Here is a 22,967-nt window from a genome sequence, read left to right on the forward strand (position 1 = left end):
TATTTTATTATTTTTAACTACATTGCTGTTTTTTTCAGTGACTGAGCGTGACATTACAATGTCATGGGTTTTAGACATTCAAACGCTAGAGAAGACACTTACAAAAACAATTAATTCTTAGTGGTTGTTTGAAACAAAACAAATTTATTTTATATTTATATATATATATTTATTTTTTTTGGCATTGACCGCACGTTTGCCCATCAATTTCGGATGAACATTTACACGAATTATTTCCAGAAGGTTTATTCTTTCAACAACAAGACTATTAAACATGCGTCTTAAAATAAATTTAAAAAAAATCCTATGACTTGGTCACCCTTGAGTAGAGATGTATATATTATATAAGTATACTTTTATCCACAGCAAAAAGTTACATTTTAATTAAATTGCAGTATATCCATTATCCATACAAATTAATTCAAATCAAATAAACTCGATTGTTTGGTAAATATATATTTTTTTTTTTTAAGTACCGTATATATTTTTTATTTTTCAGATGCCACCTTTAAAACAATTCAATCTTTTTCTGACTCTAATTTCCTGTGGCCGAGAATCCCTAATTTATCATGGTTAAAGTTGGGCTACTGGAATGAAGCCAACAGTTTATACTTATGGGTGTACACGGTACCATAATGGAAAAGTTGGGAAAAATGATTACCGCATTTGTTCTTGAACACAAATTGTATTTCTACGTTTAATTTGAAATTATTACCATTGGTTTGAATCAAGAATAAACTTAATATTCTCAGTTTTTGTTTTGTTTCATTTTACCACCCTTCGAAAGTAAGGAAAAGCATTCGGTGATTTTCATTAACGAATCAGATACAAACATTTCCATTACCTCCCCCCTGGAGATCAGTATGTAATATAAACTGTCTCCCTTTTAAATTTGATTTTGCGGAATTAAATAAAAAAAAAAACAACGGATGTGGTTATTTAATCACGGTCTTTGCTTGTCTTTATGTGAAATCCTGATTGATATAGGCCGCCAATCCGAGTGAATGACTCGTTTAATTTTAGCAGAGTCATGTAAGTGAGTTTTTCGAACCCTTTAAACTGGCAAGAGGGAAATAATTGAATAATGCAAGGTTTTGAATCCACATAGTTTCCGAAAAAATGCAATAATAAAAATAACAGACGTGTTTAAATAAATCATGGTTGTATATACTTATTTATAATCCAATTTAATAAGTTGGTAACAAATGTAAAATCATTTTTCTTAGCTCTCAACTAAAATACTCTACCTTATATTAATTAATAATTCAACTTACTTATAAAATAAATAAATTAAATACCTATAGGTACATGTTTACCTATATATATTATAATTTATAGTTCTATTGGTTATAGTGATTAATATTTGAAAATATACTAATTAAACCTATTTAATAGATTGGGTGAACAATCAAAAAAAAAATACTATATATTTCTAATCATAATTTAAATAATTAAACATTTAATAATTAATTATTCATCTACAAATTTGTATTATAAGACACAAAATGTAAGACCATCATATGTTAGATTTTAAACTAAAATAAAAAATTGATATCATATCTACTAAAATATGAAATATCAGACTTACGCTGCGGTTTGAGGGTTGCTAAACCAATTACAAAATATTATACATTTGTAAGAATTCCTATTATTATGAAAATATTGTAGAAACTGTTTTAGATAAATATCTTTTGTTGATTTAATTTGTTCACTATATACTATATACTAGGTACGTATACAGTTCGTCAAATATATATACTTCTAAAATTGTGAGACGTAACGAATAATAACAAGTATACCACTACATTATCAAATATGTTATGTCAGCATTCACAACTGACAAGATTTTTCAAAATATTAAATGCACAAGAAAGGATAAGCTGAGTCATTTAAATATGAAAAACTTGTTGATCCGTCTAAAGCATTATTACAATCTTTGATGCAAAATAAATGTCACCACGCACTGTTCACGTTTTGTGTTTATCATACATATATATTTTTTTTAGAACTTGTTCAATGACTTTCAATAACATTGTGCCTCACTTCTTCTTTAAGATGAACAATAGTATTATTATGTAGATAGTATAAAATATTTTTGGTTGTACCATAACAAGAAACGATTTTCTTGTGTATTGTTTCCTAATATTATTATACCAATATACTGATGTTTTATTCAAATACTATGTTAGTGTTATTATATCATTGTTAAAATATATTTTTAAAAATATAAATTACGCAAACTGTTCACTTATATTAAAACTTATTCGAAAATCTTATATCCAAGTATGATTTTGAAAGATGTGTATTAAGTTATTACACGTCTTTCAAAATAGTAGTTGTTAATAATAACAATAATAACTAATATGTAATAATGCATATGATTTTTGATATTTTACCAACATTTTAAGTGTAATTGTTGACTGAATTGTTTGTGATATTATTAATAACTTGTGTACATTAGTTTATTTGAATCTAATTTAATAATACATAACTAAAAAAAATGCTGAATTGTTGGTATAAAAGTTTTATGGTCTATTGGACTTCAAGTATCGTTATACTTTCACCATAGGAAACACCCTACTAGGGTGAAGGAGACCAGGAAGGTACGTAATTATTTTTCTTGGCTGATCGTAAACAGAAAAGGGCGTTTTGGCGAGAGCCCCGTGGCTAATACTATACTTCCAAAGAGCAGTTAAAGTATGTGTGCTAGCAAAACTTTATTAGTTCTCGAAACGCTTCTCTCTTTAAACAATTTACCACCCTCCTAACCAGCATTGTGATGTTAAGCACATTTTACTCGAATATCGATTACCTAACATTTTTATTTTTAATTATTTGAATTAATACATTTAAAAATGGAGAATGAATTGAAACATGTACTATTGAACCACCAGTAACCCTAAATAGAAAAAACATTTAAATGAAAATAACCATTCTATCTCTTGGGAGAGCTTATTTTTTTATTGCGAAAATACAATATCACATAGTTATTGCTATAAAATCAATTTATTAAATTATTGATAAAAATGTAATATATCTGTTATATTGGAAGAATTGTATGGACAATATAAATATATATATGTAATATTAATAATTATTTGCATTTTTCAAGTTAAATTGTTACCACCCCATAATGTATATTCAATATATCTCTATATAATATCATATTATCTTATAATAAAACTAGAGTTTTTATCTATTAAATTTCATTTCATATCGCTAAAATAAATTACATGGATATCTTAAAGTATTCTTTTAATTACCTTTATATTAATTACTAATCTATTTTGTTTCATTATTACTACGTAAATAAAAAGGTAATTATATAAAGTTACAAGCATACTGATTTTTATCACTTCCTTTAAATCTTAAACTTAGAACTATGGCAATAAATACTACAGTACTTATAGTTGAATATTAGTAATAAAATGTCTGTGTATAATAAAATTATATAAAAATAATAAAAAAATAAATTAATATTTCAATTTTCAATGCAGCTTGTTCTGAGGAAGTACCTACCTAGTTATTTAATAAAAACAATATGATGATATGTATACTGTATACACAGAATAATATGAAATTAAAAAATGAATTATTTATCTTAATTTAGTTTTTTCTGTATACATAGGTACCTAATTAGTAAAAAAATACACTTTAATAAATTAGACATTGTCTTAGCCAAGTGTAACTATTTATATTTAAAACAGTTATCTAGCTAAAAACTTATTGTAGTATTTTAAAATTAACTTATATATTTTTTATTTATTTTCTAATATCGTAACTTAAAAGTTTAGAAAAACAGTGAAATAAAATATACAGCTTCTAAATTTAAATATATATACATGTAATTGGATTATAGTAGGTACTCTACTGAACACATATTATATTATAATCAAGTATAAAGTCTAAAATAATATTGTATATTAATTTCAAGTAAAAAAAAAACAACAAAAACAACAACATATTTTCATGTTATTGAAATTTATTAATTGTATAAATATTGATACATCAAAGCTCAAATTATAGAATAATATTAAAAATAAAGATTAAATAAACAGATAAAGAAATAGAAAATTTCAGTTAATGCGTGTATAAGCTAGAGCGCGGATAAAATTGTTGTTTCGTATTTTTCTCTACATTAATGAAGTTGATTAAGAGTAGTGATTTTCTGAACACAGAGCATCAATTTTAATAGTAAACTTAGTAATTGTTGTTTATGGGAGAAAAAAATTAAATATACTATATGCAAGTAAGGTATATATAATTTTAAGTGCGTATAAAAGTTATAGTGCACTATATTTTCGTTCAAAACTATATTTTTTATGATTTTCACGATTTATTTTTGGAGGAAACTACATGCAATGGAAAATCGGCTTAAAACTGTCACTGAAATGGTTCCTCTCGCTGTTAAGTGTTGAAAACCTGCTATAGCATTATGGACGTAAAGACGTTCGATAATATGTACATTAATATTCCAGAAAAAATTCGATAATAATTGTAATGGTGAACGATATTTCTCCTTAAACAAATGAATTGTTCAAAACAATGAAAATAATGTTTGTTTTTATTTTTATTTTTCCGGACCAACCAGTCTGAGTACAAACGACTTACGAGGGTGTATATAATATACTGTGCTGCAGTGTCAGTATATAGGTATATAACAATAAAACAATCGGATTCACGCGGATCCAAACACGGCAATCCGATAATAATCAGATCGTCGTACGTATGTAATGATAATACTAATATATTATATTATATATTTATATTAGTTATATACCTATTACGTGTGGTATATCCTTCGCCCGCCACTATCGTCGAACCATTAAAATACAACACGGCCCAGCAATTTGTTTTCCGCTGTTATAATATCTCTTTCGCTCGGATGGTAATCGTTTTTCTGTCCATTCCGTCGGTCCTCACAACACCTATTCTGTAATAATAATAGCAATAATAATAATAATAATAATAATATATGAATCATTGTGGTTGGATCTGCCGACATCGCTAAAAGCTATACGGCGACAGTCTCGTTGTATGTCATATGCGTGTGCAACTGAAAATACATATATATTTTTAGCTGTATTGCAGCAGTACTCGAAATTTTGGTAGAAAAATCACATTCTCTTTTTCCCCGGTTCACTGTTCTTCGGACTCATTTTGGTACAATTCACCCTTTTGAATCAATTCTTGGACCAGCCATTTATATAAACCTAGTTAAAAATTATATATATTATGTTTTCGTAAATTTTACTAAGACGAGATACTTTTTTCTAATCTTTTTACATCGTCTTTATCAGTAATTGACAATTTGTTCACCATAGTCACCATAACTTTGTTAACTTAACTTTTTATTAAATATTAACCAAACTTATCAGAGAACTCGGAATATAAATTGTAAATTATACAAACTTGCAAGAACCTAAATCCATTGGGTAGTCTTAACCAGAATCAATATTGAAATATGATTATCTGAACACGAATCACCTGGCATCTTATAATTTGAATGTAAATTTTCTGTTTTTGTCAAGTAAGTTAATGCAAAATTGCAAACTGAAATAATATATTCGATTCTCATTTCTCAGTATATAATATGGGTCTCGTGAGATTAGTATTATGGAGTTATAATATTATAAAGTATTAATTGTTTTTACTTTATCACTAAAATGTAATAACATTTTACAGAGAAAACCATCGATAAATAAATACAATTTTATTAATTCTTATGAAATAAAGATAAATTTTAAAAATATCTATATTTAATACTTAATATAGGTATTTAAGAATCTTGTGTACCTGCACACTACTTCTATCATTAACTATATAAAATATTAATACATATATTCAATGTAAACTACTACGTCTCTACTCTCTGCTGGATTTTATTATGTAATAATGTACTAATCACCAATTTCACCAATCTATTAAAAAAACCCTAATCATTATAAAGTAAAATTAAAACAATAGTTTTTAGAAGGATTGTTTACTAAACATTTCACATAAATTTAAACATAAGCAGAATTAAAAACGTTTTACAGTAATTGACTGTTATAAAATAAGTATAAAATGGTATAATTTTTACTACATTATTCTGTTCTAAGAAATCATAAAGATCGTTTTTTTTTATTATTATTATTTATTAGATAATACACTTTTTAACAAGAAATAACTAACTTCATTTTTTGGTGTTGCAGCATTCATCCATGAAAAAACCACTTACAGAATGATGTTTATGTATTTTGTTTATAAAATAATGTAATTAAACTTTGAAAGTTCAAAAATATTTTCAATAGTGATAAATACTATTAAACCATTTTATTGTAATTAAAACTTAAAAAAAAAAGGTTGTGTAATATTTGATAAGTATCAAGCAAACGTATAGACTTTTTAATCTAAAATATGAAAATGATTTAAAAATATTTCAATTTAAATATTAATATAACAACAAAGTAAACGCGCAAATAATTCATTAATGTATTTCATTTGTTTAAACTTATAAAATGTGTGAAAAAATATTTAGTGAAAACATACAATTCACTATATATAGATATTTAAGTAATACATTTTTCGTATTATGTGCGACAATAATGCAATATGGTACTTATACTAATTAATAAAACATGACATACCTAGAATGAATTAAAATAATTCACTCTCGGACTTAATTAAAAATATCAAATCAAATATCACATTTTATGATATTAAGTGAATAAGTAAGTATATTAATTATATATTGATATAATATTATAAGTATATTAAAGTTATCTATACATTAAATGTTTTTAGTTTTTGAATAAGAACTAAAAATAATGTTGATATATAATATGAGTTTTAAACAAATTGGATTAAAAATATTCAATTCAATTAATATCCATGTGTATAATATTATGGATATTATTATTTAATTAATTATTAAGTATGTTTGTTCGTTATTACTTATAATCTATTTGGTAACTGACCTTTTTCTTAAACTATAAAAATGTATAAGCCATTAGTATTCATTTCTATAATTTTAATCGAAATAACACTAGTGGTGAAATGTAATTTTCTGAAGTGCTTCATTCAAAATAATAATAATAAAATTGTTATGTTTTTGTTAGTTAAGTGATTGTTTTGATCGTTATTTCTAACCCCGACTTTTAAAAGTTAATGTTTTTTCAAAAATAAAATATTTCTCTCGTGAGTTGAAACCATTAAAAATAAAACTTTAATATACACATTTAATTTACAAGATAAAAGTATTGTCACAATATCTAAATAGTACTAAAGCTATATGAAGTTAAGATTTTTGAACTTATTCAATGTATTTATATAAAATCTGTATGATAACAAATGCAATATTTTCCCACTTAATATGTTCTCTAATGATAGCCTAATTATAAGACTGAATCTGATCTTAAGATATTTTATGTATTGGGAAGTTATCAAAAATAAAAATAGCAGTATCATATATTAAGCATATATAATGAAATCATACTTAACTTCAAGTCATAATTTTATGAAAACTTTCCTATGAACTTAAATACTATTATAATTGTATTCACAAAATGTATGATGGTAATTAAAAATACTTATTTAGTTATGAGTAAAAACACAAAATAGTAGGTTGAAATAATTACAAAGACTATCAAATACTTGATCAGTGATAAATTTGTTTTAAATATATAATTATATTTATTGTGTTAATTACTAAAAATTTTTCGACAATATTATTTTATTATTTTCTAATAAATTAGAATACTGCTAACTTAATTTAGTATGTTACATTTTAGATACATTATTAATTTATTTACAAATAGTATATTATGATTTACCTAATATACTTTCAAAAGAACAATAGGTACCAAATAAGAAATATCCATCTTAAAACTTTTATGACATTATTTACTATTTCAATTATATTTTAAAATATATTATAATCAATATTATTAAGTTCATACTTTCAATAGGTACTATATTATTTACCATCGAAAATGATACTGTAAATACCAAAAAAGTTGGTTATATTGTACTTGGTTTTTTTTTGTTAAAATAGAAAATTTAGAAATTCTAGCACATGTACAATAGAAAAATAAAAAATATAACATAAAGAATATCTTATTTACAAGATGATATTAGTATGAGAAGGGACTGTACAATATAAGAAATCAAAATTCTCAAAAAGCGCCGCATTATAGTTAGAGATTTAACAAATCTTTGCACTAGTGTCTTTTTTAACCGATAGAATGGAGATATTTTCTAGAATGTTTTCTTTACCTTTAGCGGCTAATAGTTAATACTATTATATGATATTTACGGCTATAAAGTAGGAAAACAATAAACTACAACATAAACATTTTTTTTTCTATTAGATTCCGATATAATGTAAATAACAATATTATGTTTATTTCATAGATTTTTTTTTTTTGGTAGACGGTTATTTTAATTTTGTACTAAGTTTATTTATTTCTCTAAACAATGATTATTCAATTGTATATTTTTTTATTCTTCCGGTCGTTTTAGGTTCTAACCAGAATGAGGAATGTATTGATTTTACAATGCTATTTTTTTTTTGTTTGTTTGTTTTTGCGTGTGTACACTATAACTTGTTGAAATAATGCTTCAATTTAAAACTTCTAGGGTAGTTATCGATGGTATAGTGAATATCTTTGGTGCATTATAGAGGTCAAAAGTAAGAAGTTTCCAGTAGTTTTAAAAAAATTGTGAAAAACAATAAACAAGTGAAGGAAAAACTGGAATTTTTACTCGAAACCAATTTTCGACTAAATTGATTTTTTATTACAGTTTTAACTCATTAACGAATCATTGTAAATATTTGCAACTTTTACCAAACGTTTGTATTAGTGTTACCTATACAAAGTTAAATTTTAAAAATATTATGGCTTTTTGAGCTATTTATAGAAAACTGAATATTTCGATTTAACTAAATATTTTGTTTTAAAATGTCGATAAAAAATTTTGAAAAACTTGAAAATTTAATTCAAGATTCCTTATATTGTTTTTATTTTAATTAAAAAAAAAAAACACACACAACGATCGTTAGGCAGTCACAATTTAAGTGTTTAAAATTCATATAATTTTTAGTACTTATCAAAGGTTAATAAATTTTATAACAGATTTTCCATTAGTTTCTTAATTTTTTTTTCTTCAAATAGCTATTGAAAAAACGTCATTATACGATAAAATGTTATGAGCGTCTGAATTTTAAATTTATTAAAATATTATAAATATAATATTATTCGTTTTATTTGACAAATGATTTTTACTCCCCTACTATTATATGGAGGTGGTACTAAACCTCGGGTAAATTACTCGATTCTACAACAATTATATAAATTCATAAGCATAAATAATGTTAATTTATAATTTGAAATTAATATGTTTTGTTTTATTTTACCCACTTATAAAATCTAAAGTTATGCACAAAGAATATTTATATGTATAGACCTTAAAGCATTATAAAATGTTATCTGCCAAATATCACACTTAATTTATCAATTTTATGCAGTGATTAATCTAATAAAGGTAAATCATTTATTGTTTTCATATTTTTAAAAATTGTTATGTTTTTTAATGATTTATTGTATTTTAAAATCATAAAATATATATTTAATCAATGAAAGTTACCATAAAAAAATACCATAATATTCGACCGTAGAACTTTTATTGTTTTTAATTTATTTATAGGTGCCTTATATTTAGACAAATGTTAATAAGTCATAATAATTAACTATTAAAATCCCAAATGAATAATATGTTATCCTGTGCTACCCACCTTTTTTCGTTGATTATACTGATTATAGAATCATATATCTTTTATCGATTTATTTCACTTTCAGTTAAAAACTAAGGAAATTAAAAAAAAAAAAATACATTTAGCACGATCTTGTCTAAAATTACTATAGAAAGCAATCAATCACTTCGGTATATTATACAGGCCAATAATATGACAAATGTAATAAAATGTCAAGACTATTAAAATATGAAAGCCGTATTCAATTAAAAATTAATTTTTTTTTCTTATAAAACACAATGATAAATTATTATCTTAAAAAAAAACCTAAGCTAATTCAATAAATTTGATTTTCTATTGAAAAGTTAAGAAGTAAAGTAACAATGAAATTATATAATTTATTCAATGGAATTGAATCCTAAAACAATTAAAGGGTTTTTGCACAATCTAAGATAAGTTTGCAGAAGTCAGTGAATTGCACAAAACCCATTTCGACCATAATGCTGGAATGAAACATCAAATTTAAATTAGAATGTACAACCTCTATTCCAAGTGGTCAAACTCAATAGCTGCATTTAATCTTAGATTAAGATATACTACGCACAAATTTTGTCGGTAGATGGACTTTATTAGTTGAAGTAATTTAGAGAATTAATGTTAGATTATTTTCATATTATTATATTATTATACAACAGTTTAATACGTCTTGTATTTATATATAAGTTAACATTAATCATATTATAAAAGTGTAGACAAAATTATTTAAATTGTATACTAATTAAATATACTTGGGATTAAATACACATCATACATATATATATATTAACAACTAAAATTACACAAAACAATGATATTAATTTTGTAATACAAAACTTAACAACTCTTAATACAATGTTTTCAATATTTTTAGTTAAACAACAAAAATTAGTATCTTTTTTCATATATTATACAGTTAACATCTCTTACAATAACATTGACAAATTAAATTGAAAATTAATCAAATTATATTGTTTGAATTGATTTTTTAAAACTAAACGTTTTGTTTATTTACAATGTTTTTGCAAATGAACTAAAATATAATAGCTGTTTTTGTATCGAATTATTAATAGTTTTTGTAAAATAATTTGAAGTGATGTTCTCACAATAATCCATAATTTTCATTATTATTTTAATAAGAGATTAAAAATATAAACAATCGATATTTTTTCAATTCATAAGTAAATACAACAAATATAATATTAAGTACACATAAACAACATAAATAAAACTACCAAAATAATAAAACATTGATTTCAGTCAACATTTTTATACTAAATTTTATACCATTATATATTATGCAATATAAAAAGAACAATAAGTCTATAGTATCAACCAAAGCATTCAATTTCATTGTTCACCCTACCTATATTCAAGTTGAATTCGGAAAATATTATTTTTTAAACGTTGGTAATATATAGTAGTCATTCCAAACCACCAGAACAATTTGGTTGTTTAAATAATTGCTTTGATATTCACAACAAATATATTTTGTATTTTTATTTTTTAAATGTTCTTTTAATAATATTAAAAGTGATTACCTACTGTTATAATAATTCCAATACCTACCTAGACTATTTATTCATTTTAAACACGATAGTTCTTTTCAATTTTATAATATCATATAATTATAAAAAAAATATTAAACTATTTAATAATCATTTCGTTTTTATCGTCTCATTAAACGATTGTTAATAATCTACATTTTAAGTGGGTATAATATGCACTTTAATTCTCTCTACTCTATCTATCTATCTTGCCTCGTATACTGCAATAGTATTTATATATTATTATTTCTTTCGATACTAACCGTTTTAATGCAAACTATAAAAATGTTTAAATTATACTATACAGACACAATTTTGTTATTTAGAAACCTACAAAGGCCATGTGCCAGTCTGATTGAATTTGCTTCTACTTATAGCGAGCACAGTAAGCGCTGTGGACGTATAAATGGTTTGTTTGCTATTCACTTGAAATCCATTTTCATGCGGCGGATACTTCGATCACTTTAATATAATAGGTTTGCTCATCAACAATTCAAATTGGCTTACGAAATGGACACGTTTCCGGTAATGTTCACCTGTTAAATAAAGGGTGGTATGAGCCATGGGTAAAGAATGTGACACGGTTTTTTTGTCGTATTTTTTTCTTTGTCATTACGGCTTACCAACTATTACTTTGAAAAACGTATAGGTACAAGCTAACTGTAGGCACGCCTACGCGTATTATGGACTTATGGTACTAAATTGTACGGCCAGCACTTACTGGTTATTATACTATAGACAAACACATTTCACAGAAAAAAAAAAAAATGATAATAATAAGTAAAGATTAAGTTTTTGCTTCGTGAAGTATTATACCTATATACAATATACATATCACCAACTAATAAAATATTCGAGACTGCATATTTTGTTTAATTATGTTAATGCGTTTATACATAATAATAATTATAAAAATAGTAATTCAGTAAAAAGTTATGTAAACGGAATAAAGAAACGAGTCATCTTCGTTGATTAGTATAGCAACCGCTATATTTTAGAGCGAAAGTCTGTTATTAAAGCTTTGTAATTTTATTTATTACAACTAAAAATTATAATTATAATAATTTTAAAAAGTCAATATAAATGGATTGTATTTTTTAATAACTATCAATTTTAAAAGCTTTTGGTTTTTTTTTTAAATTTATTACGCAAACAGAATAAAAATATAAATAAGTATTATAGGTAGTCAATTAAAATTTTTAATGACTACAACTGAAGATTTAATTCAATTATAAAACAAGTCAAATAAAATACAAATTATTTACTTTTTTTTTAAAAATAATAATTCACATCCGTTTTGTAATTAGAAGTTATAGAATAGATGAGGTTATTGACTTTACAAAAAAATTGTCTACCCCAATAAGCTTTATTAAGCTTTATTAAGGATGATTAGTTATCAGTGATTAGTTCAAAAAAGTCTAGTTTTTTTTTTAAGTATATTATATTATGTTTTATAAAATTTTGGGGAGGGGTAGTGTGATTTAGTCAGTGACATTAGATTATTAAAAATATTATTATTGATTTAGATAATTCGATGTGTAAATATTTTAGATAACTATTAGTTGTTAAAAATAATTATTAGTTTTGTTAGTACCTATTAGTTATTATAAAACTAAGTTCAGAGAAGCATCAGCAGCTTCATTTATCCATATTCTGTAACCAACCATTTTTATTATACATTTTTAACTAAATTTTTAATTTGGAGCATATCTGTCGTGGAAAAAGGTCACGATAAAAAAATATTCGTTCATTTTTTTTTTTTTGTACACAGAATTCAATTTTTAAAATATTGAGAAGAATTTCAAGTTATTTATAGACATTTGAAAAGGTCGAATTTTTTTTTTCGATAAGTAAAAGAAATAAAATATTAGTTTATTTAAACTATTTGAATAAACCTACCTACTACTCATTGATATTAAAAAATAAACTTTTTACTTGGATGTTTTTATTTCATATTAATATAAACTTATCAAATAAAATAAAGTTACTACAATTTTAAGAGAAAACTTGCTACTTTATTTACTTTAGTTTTTAAATTATTTATAACAATATTTTAATACCATAAGAATCGTCTGTTTATAGTATATGATTTCGCAATATATTTTAATATCATTTCATTACTTCATTATTTTAATCAATTTTTACTAGTTAAATTTTTTCGAAAAAAATGTTGTGGAATTGAAAAATTTAGTAGAGTAGTATGAATTATTTATTTTTAATTGAAGAATAATTTTTATTCAAACTACAAGGTTCATTTATTAGATTTTGTTTATATATTTATTCTAGAAGTGTACTTATTAGATTATTTTCTCGTTCAAATATCTTAAAATTATTCAAAACTTCTGAATTAATTATATACATTTAGTTGTTTAAACTAATTAACAAAAAGTTATTTTTTTTTAAACATAGGTAAACGGTGAACAAATAATAGTTTTAAACACAAATAATTTGTATACAGCTATTAGCATTAATTTACACAACCAAATTTATATCAGCTTTTAATTCACCAAAAAAAAAATAATAATAATAATAATAAAATATTTAAGTACTCTGAGTTTTTAAACAGTTAAACAATTTTAAAGTCTAATATTATTTGGTTTTTTTATTGTAAGATAATATTGATTATTTCATATTAATTTTGTATGTTTAAATTAATCTAGATTTAATTGTGCTATTTAATATTGAATTAAACGCAGGATATCGTTTGTGACAAGTCCCATATTTTTTTAAAAATATTTAAGAGATAAAAATGAAATTTTATATACTGTATAGTATTCTTTTAACGATCATTTTATAATTGTATAATGTGTTTATGTGGATGTGTCTGTGCAGTCACTACTTAACTTTCTAAAGTTAAGATTGATTCGTTTATTTATAATTGTTAATAAAACATAAGATAATTTTACTTAATACAGTATTTTTTCTACGATTTTTCTTTAACCTGTGTATTATAAACATATGATTAAATGTTATGTAGCCAACATCATATTTTTTGCGTAATCTATAATGCAAGTTGTTTGATGAGTATAGAAATTACAATAAATATACAAAAAAATAAAATATCATTATATTTTAATAATATTTAAAAACATATCAATTAGACAAAATAATAACAATAATAATATGTCTGGTATGGAGAGTTAGTGGGATAAAATTCCTTTAAAAGCAATGTACTTATGTAATGTCTTTTAAAGAACCTCTCAAGAATTGCAGCAATTACTGTGACAAAACTCTATTGTAAATTCTGTCGACACTCCAATAGATTTAACGAGATATAAGGGACATGCTGTCACAGATGGTCTAACTAGAGGACGATGGTGTAATAATTTGTGAACATTGAAAAAGGAAAAAGTAAAAATCATCGTGTATAATTATTATACTTTATAAGTACCTATATAACATTTTGAATTCGAATAAATGTAATATAAATCTTATATTTTGGGTAATAAAATCACCTAATTTATCTTTTATACATGTATAATATATGATACATTTATAATAATTAGTAATTTATTTTTGAAAGAAATTATTTAAAATAAATTTTTTTATTAAAACTCTATAATGTGATAATGTGTTTTAAATTGTTTCCATAATTATTTTATTATTAACTAAATATACAATAAAAACTTAAATATTAAAATTTTTTTAACATTATTCATCAAAAAAACAGTTATATATTAAGATTTAATTTAGGTAAAGTTTTTATCATACTCGAATTATATTCGTACAATCCATTAATTTTAAAATAAAAATATTAGATATACATCTATATCTATATATACATATATATAATACAATTATATTCAATTCCTAACAATCACATATAATTATATAATTAAATTGGATAACCCTATACATTTTTTAATATATTTATACATAAATAACACTTTAACATAATTAATACAAAATGTTTACATAACAAAATAGCTTTACAAGAAATAATAAAACATTTATTCATAAAGTTATTTAATTTTTTGTTCACGAATTTAGTGAATAAATTATATTTAAATATTTTTAAAGTAATTTTTTATTTGTTATAATGTATACTATGCCTTGTATCAGAACATAAAATAGCTAGCACATATTAAAATTATATTTAATAGGATTTTTAATAATTTTGATTAAGTGAAAATACAGAATTTTTGATTGTATAACAAGATTTTTGTTATTTATCATGGAATCAATCGTATAAAATAAGTATTGCGTTTGTTGTACTTATTAGTAATTATTTCTATATTATTATTTAAGAATATCTAACACAAAATATATGTACAATTGAAAAATATACCTATTTCATGTTTAACAAAATTTTACATTGAATAATAACAAAAAATAAAACTAGTTAACTCCTTCTGCTGTATATTACATTTTGAGTGTACCTTAATATAAAATAGATCACTATAATAGATTTGTTAAATTTTAATTCAATGATAAAACATTGCATATGGGAACCGTTTATAAGTCTCATCCTCTATTTCTATAGATATTTTTTATATACATTATTTATTTATATTTGAATAAGTTATTTATTTTTACATTAGTAATACTACAGGTTGAACTAATTTTTACCAAAAACATTGCATATTCAATTATAATATCATTCTTTAATAATTATAAGCCATCACCAACGTGGTGTACACAAATAATTTAAAATTAGTCAAAATATTTTTAAAATATAATTGTTTATAAAAAATGGTTATAATAATATGATATTTCAAAAAATTTCAACTCCATAATATAAGTAAATAGTAATCAGTATATTTTTAATTAAAATCAAATAGCAGTAAAATAAAAATTGGTTATTTTGTTGTCTAAATGTTCAATTAGTCAAAAATTTAACTTAAAATAATTATGCTTAATAAACAAAATTGTTATGTTATATTTTCTATTCTTTGAGATTTTTGTAATAAAAATATAATAGAACCTTGGGCTAAATTTTCTAATATTTATAAAATATTTAAATTGAATATTGTGTGGATTATCAATTACTATACTAAATAATTTTCTCAGGTATTTGGATTTTTTCTGGATTTCAGAAATAAAGCAATTAGGTACATGTTAAACTTTAAACATATTTCAACAGCACTTTATGTACAATTTATGTAGGCATAGTATATTATATTTAATACAAACAAAATATTAACTTGAATTATAGACATAATAAATAATAACTAAATCGCTCCTTATAATACTAAGATGGTAATACGTACACACACTTTATAGTGTACCTATATGTTATGTATTTCTAGAAATAAATTTCATTCGCTATTTTCGCAATAATATTTTCATTTATTTAGGAAATGGCGTGGGTGAATGATGATACAATGGAAAAAATCGATTCATTTGTTTTGAGGATTGTTACGGAATTAAGATTACCACTTGGGTTTCTCTGGTACAAGTAAGTATCGCTTCACTGAACTAAATGATAGTGAAAAGTATGCCCCATAGGATTGAAAAACTTTTTTGGAATTAGAAAAAAAATATATTGTTATAAGTCTTAGCAAAAATGATACGGTGTAGTGAATTAGAAACTATAATTTTATTTAATCGGTTTAACATCAAATCCAGATTATATGTAGGTACCTACATAATGAACATTTTTATGACGAATACATAACTGCTTATATAATAGTATAATACATTTATGTTAATTTATTACTGGTTTAAATTCTATTTTAAGAAGATATTTTTTTCATATGTTTGATTTTCCACAGAGCTACTATTAGTAATTGCAACTTACAAGAAGTTTCAAAAATTAGTTATTTTTCAGTATTTAATAATTATTGTAGAATAAACAAAAAATAAATACTTAACCACTATAGCTATAGATTGACCGCAAAAAATTTGCTCATCTTATCAGTTTAGATGTTAAGATATGATGCATTAAAACGTTATTTTTCAACATAATATGGTCAGCCAAATGATTTAAAATATAGTATTTATTTTTTTTTATTTTTAATAATTTGTTAAAAAATACCCCTTATAAATAAGTATGTATTATAACTTACTTTTTATCATTTTTCAGAAGAATAACTTAAATTTTAAACGTAACTCAAGTTACCTCTTTTTTTTTGGAAATAATAATATACTAAAAACAATATTATTGATAATTTAAAAATGAATGTGATTCAAGATATGACATTGTTCACCGGTAAATCGAATATAAGAATTTTATATATGATTTGGTTTATATCCACTTTATCAAAGTAAAGTTAATGATGAACTCAAAGGAAATAAAGAAAAAACAGTATTAAAATAATCTATTAAATATAAAAAAAGAAAACAATTGAGTTATATCCTTCTTATTTGCAAGAGTTGTCGGTATCGATTTGTAAGTAAAAAATAATTAAAATAAGTAGTTATTTAAATAATGAAATTTTTATTTTTATTTATAGTTAATTTTTTATCACACTGATAAATAAGTATAGTTATTACAATAGTTAAATTAGTATAAACTTATATAATTGATCGTCTATGTATTATAAATTATAATTAACATCAAAATATTTGTTATTATTTAATATGTAAATTATTGTTAATTAAATATATTTTTTTAAGTAACTGCTATGATGTGATAATTTTTCAAATATACTAAAATTAACTATAAAGTGAAATGTAAATGTAAATAAAAATATATAATATTCTTATACATTTCAAACTTTATAATTTTACTGATAAACATCAAATTTGTGTTGCCCATTATTATCTTAAAAATGCAATTTAGTATTTGACGAATTGTTTTCATATTTGGACTAAGTGAAGTATCTTATAGTTGTATCTTTTGATTAATGTTTGAAAAATATCTCAAATATTTGATAATAATAAACTATGCTTTTGTATTTTATTTGAACAAATAGAAATAAAAATATTATTTAAGACTTTGTTACTGTATTTTAACAAAACGGGCACCTTTAACGAGCAATTTTAATAGATAATCATGGTATTATGTCAAAACAAAATATCTAATGCCTCAATAAACTAAACTATAGTATAGTTTTGATAGAGTAAAAATATAAGAAAATCATATATAAAATAAAAATTAACACATAACATATCTACTGTACAATAATAACAACCACAAGTTTCATCCCCTGCTCCCTCACAACGTTATCCAATTTATTCTGATGATAACCCATGAGAGCCATATGTGCTTCTTGTGCACCAAATAAGGTTTTAAGCTGATGAAGCCCAAGGGAAAAGTGACACATAGTAAGAGTATACTTGAACCTCAACAAAAACTACAGATTTGATTTTCTCTATAAAATTAATATAAATACAGAAGACCAAGAGTTGAATCATGGCCATTGTCCATACATTTTTTAAAATAAATTTCATTAAATCTGTACAGAAAATTGTTTGATTTAATTATTTTTCGCTCAATACAATATAAATTCTTTTGATGTACCTACTACAGTTTTCTTTATAAGTATTTTATAAATTTCCATATTAAAAATATATCCTCATTATTTATTTATGTATATATTATGTATTTAAATCAATTAATATTTATTGAAATGTCAAAACAGTATAATATACCTATTAGGTATTGACGATACTAGATTAGGTACCTTTAGTAGAACATTTCTAGGTTTTCTTATAAATTGTAAATTGATTTCGAAACTAATTATATATTAATTATGAATTTACCATTTATTTTTTATATTACCATTAAAGTTAAATTTCTAATTAAAAAAAAAAAAAAATTATTTGTTACAACAAGAAAACAATGCTGTCATAAAATGTTCTTTAAAATATCACTATATTAAATAAATTATACAACCGTAAAAGAGGGACTTATGTTGAATGACTTTGTTTAATTATCAGTTGACAGAGTATATGCATTTTATTATTATTATTGTGAAATGAGTGTAGTAATCAGACGGAGACGCTAAAAACGGCTTTCACGCGTCGGTACGTGGACGATTTGATGGATCGAAGCACATGGTACCCCTTCGCCTGTCACACGCCATGCGTAATGATCAAAAATTGCATTTGACATGAAACAAGAGTGCAATGTAATTGCGGATTTGCCGGTTGGATGAAAAAATGCTGGGTGAGGAAAATAAAATAAAAGTTGAAAGTTGAGCCACAAAAATAGGGTTTTATGAAACACTCCAACACTCTAAGATAATTTACTTTTTATATTCAGTGGTTATTTAATGAGTAAGAAAAATTATGAATATAAATTTCCAAAATATTAAACGCTAGGTATAAATTGTATATATGTTTATTAAGTATTCATAAAATAAGCAGTGATAGGAAAGAATGCGTTAATTTTATGTGAACTATACATGAATTCGTGCAACATTCACGAAATTAACTTGGATAAGTTAAACATGAACTACTAAGTTTTTATTTTTACCAATGTAAACGTTACTGGTCCGCTCATTGACAAGTCAACTATCATAGTTAACAATTATCACTCATAACTCATGACTGGCATTTGAAACTATCATTCCATATATGTACCATATTATATCGAAAAAATTAAATATAAATTGTACTAACAGAACAAAAATTTGAAACAATATTAGGTTCAGCAGATTTATTACCTTGGATATAAGAGAAAATTCGGCGAACTATGTTGGTTAAAGTGGTACAAGTGTCAATTGAATCATGATTTGTCAAAGTCTAACCATTTAGATTATAATAAAGAATAACAAAAAATAGTAGGACATGTTGTAAAATATACATTTAATTACGAATGACATTACAAATTTTGAACACAATTTCATGTGCTTACGAACAATTGTGATTAAATTTTTCCCGCGATACGACAGCCTATGTGCGCTGTCTTAAATCTAATGTTCATGGACTGGACAAAATACTATCTTAATTCAAGAACTAATCAATTATACTAAAAAAAACAAAATGATTCGTTCCATTTTTATTGTATAAATATCAAAAAACCGTGAGTTGCATAAGATATAAATGCGATGACCACAGGTTAAAATTGTACAGGTGTTTACCCTAATACAGTTTGATATTATGTGTAAAGTAAATGTTTCCAAGTGAAATTTTAAAAGTTTCGATTTCATTTGTTTTATTCGTGGGCTTTCGATACTTGAAGAAAACTGATACCTTTAGCTAACTGTGAACTGTAAAAGAATTATTTTTATAATTCTTCGTTAGAAAATTACAAAGATTTAGAATTTAATGTTTATAGTTTTGTACAAATAAAATCCCCAGTGAAAAGTACCTATTATGGTATTGATTTTTCTGCAGTAGTGAAAACTAAATTTAGGTAACTTTTAGAATTGTATTTTTATTTACAGTGTTGTGTTGTGTATTATTCAATATTGATTGACGTCTCGATAGACTTTTATAGAAATGTTTATGCAATCGATATTGTAACAAAATGTTCAATTATAAAATTTACTCTTATTTAAACTTGAAGAACTTAAACAATATGGTAAATCTATGAAATTAACTTTCGCATCACTGAAAATAAATACTGTATTTTTTTTTCTTAAAATAATTGAATTTATAATACTAATACATATAAAGTTAATTAATAAAATGATTATAAAATATAGTAAATTTCCAATACATGCATGGAGTCTACTAAAAATAATATAAAATAAAAAACAACATCAACTTTATGAATTTTAGAAAAATAGCGTAAGAATGTATACATTTTCAATATTAAAAATTAAATTTGAGACTAAAACTAATAGCATTATTATAAAATACAGCATGATTTATATGCCTCACTTATATAGTGAGCTCAATAAGACAAATAAACATAACAATTAATAATCACGAAACACTATATAATATGTGTTACTAGTATAGGATAATAATAAGTAAATCAATAGTAAATCTAAAAACAACAGCAATTTATTTTACATAGGTAATAATCATTTTGAATTTTTTTATTTCTATAACTTGAGTTTTAAATTTTTTAAGAAAATGTATTATTTATGATTAAAGTATTTAGTATAAAGTGAATAGATTATTAATAAATAGATCGTAGTGATAGTTATCATTACGAAAAAAAGTGTACTAGCCACTAGGTAACTATCTAAATTTATTTTTCATAATTCCACATTAAAGTTAGTGCATTTGTAGATATTAGATATGTTGAAAATAATTTAGAGTAGTGTATAGTGTTTAATTATGATAAATTTTAATATTAATTTTTAAGCATTTTAATTAATGTTCGTATAAAAAATTCATAATTACAGATTTTGTATTTTAATTTAAAATTTATTTGGTCCGTAAATTTAAAATTTCACATTTTCTCAACTTTCAGTCAAATATTATTACATTTTTAATTTCATTCTTTAGTTAGTTAAATTAATATTCGTTTAGCTAACCTTAATATTTTATTTATCATACATTAAATGAGTATATGATACTGTATCGATGGATCTTATCTACTAATAAAATATTATACAATTTATATGTCATGTATTTTTTTCGATTAAAAATTTATGAAAAAATACGAACATGGTTAGAACACTTTTTTTAAATAGCTACAGTGTTCATCGTTTTATTTCAATGCAATATTAAAATTAAACGAACCATACACAATAAATTTAAAAAAATATATTATCATTCTAAAACAGAAGTCAAGTATGATATAGATAATGGCGTATGAATTCATATCTATCATCAACATTACTTTTTTATATTTATATATAAAGCATATTACATTAATAATAGTTTATTATATATATTATTGTAATTAAAGTTCTATATAAATGGATTAATCGTCATTCATCAGTGTTAATCTCAATTTCCAATTATCCATTGATATGGCATCCATAAAACAATAATTTCCTTCTCAACTCTCGAGAGCCAGACTGAATGACGTGATTCAATTTACAAATAATCCTTTTCTACAGTTAATTTAATACTTGAGTTTATAAATATAATGTGTTTTATCACAGTAAATTTTAATACAAATAAAATTCTCTTATATCACTTTTTTAATTTCTTTTTTAACTACTGAATTACATATAGGTATACAGTAGTATTTATTTTTAATAACACGCACATATTACGTGTTTATATTAGTATACATATTGTTTATTCGATTGTTTAACAGTAGTCGCATTAAAAAAAAATTTATGAAATAAATTTACCTAAAAATGTTACAAATTTGCTTTACATTTTTACTAGAATTTCTTTTCAATTTGTATTGAATTATCAATCCATAAGACAAAACATGAAATATTTTGAGTTTTTTAGTTTTTACTTACCTAAATATATTGTCTGAAAGAATAAAATAACACATCATTATAAAATCAATAACTCTCTCGCTCTGTTTAGAATCTAAAGAAGGTAGCAAAATCAACATCATCCACACGCTGAGTAAAATGTAAACTATTATATTCGTTGAACAACTTTTATCTTATTCAATTTAAAAGGAAACAGTATTGCCACATTTAAAAAACAATTTTCAGCAGACTAGAAAAATCATTTTTATTTCGTTTTTTTAAATTTAGGGGCTAATGTAGAATTTTGAAAACAGATATTTTTTTAAATACATTAAATGTGTAATTTTACAACTTATAATATGATAAAAATAACTTCTTAAAATTAAAATAAATAATCTTTCACATAATATTAATATGGTATAATAACAGGCTATAGATATTAGTGTAACTAGAATTTTAGAAGCCTATGTCATATAATCTTCCTTA

General features: G+C 23.1%; 1 long non-coding RNA gene across 2 annotated transcripts in view; it reads right to left on the reverse strand.

The window, feature by feature from the left end:
• The window catches only part of LOC126550038 (uncharacterized), a 76,439-nt gene that overhangs the window by 25,034 nt on the left and 28,438 nt on the right, over positions 1 to 22,967 (reverse strand). Inside the window, exon 3 of one of the 2 annotated variants that reach the window (XR_007604062.1) lies at positions 4,781 to 4,933. This is a non-coding gene — a long non-coding RNA (uncharacterized LOC126550038). Of the gene's footprint in view, positions 1 to 4,780; positions 5,214 to 22,967 lie in introns of both variants that reach the window. The other variant, XR_007604063.1, reaches the window with a different exon arrangement.

This window comes from Aphis gossypii, chromosome 2 (assembly GCF_020184175.1).
Source record: "Aphis gossypii isolate Hap1 chromosome 2, ASM2018417v2, whole genome shotgun sequence".
NCBI lineage: Eukaryota > Metazoa > Arthropoda > Insecta > Hemiptera > Aphididae > Aphis > Aphis gossypii.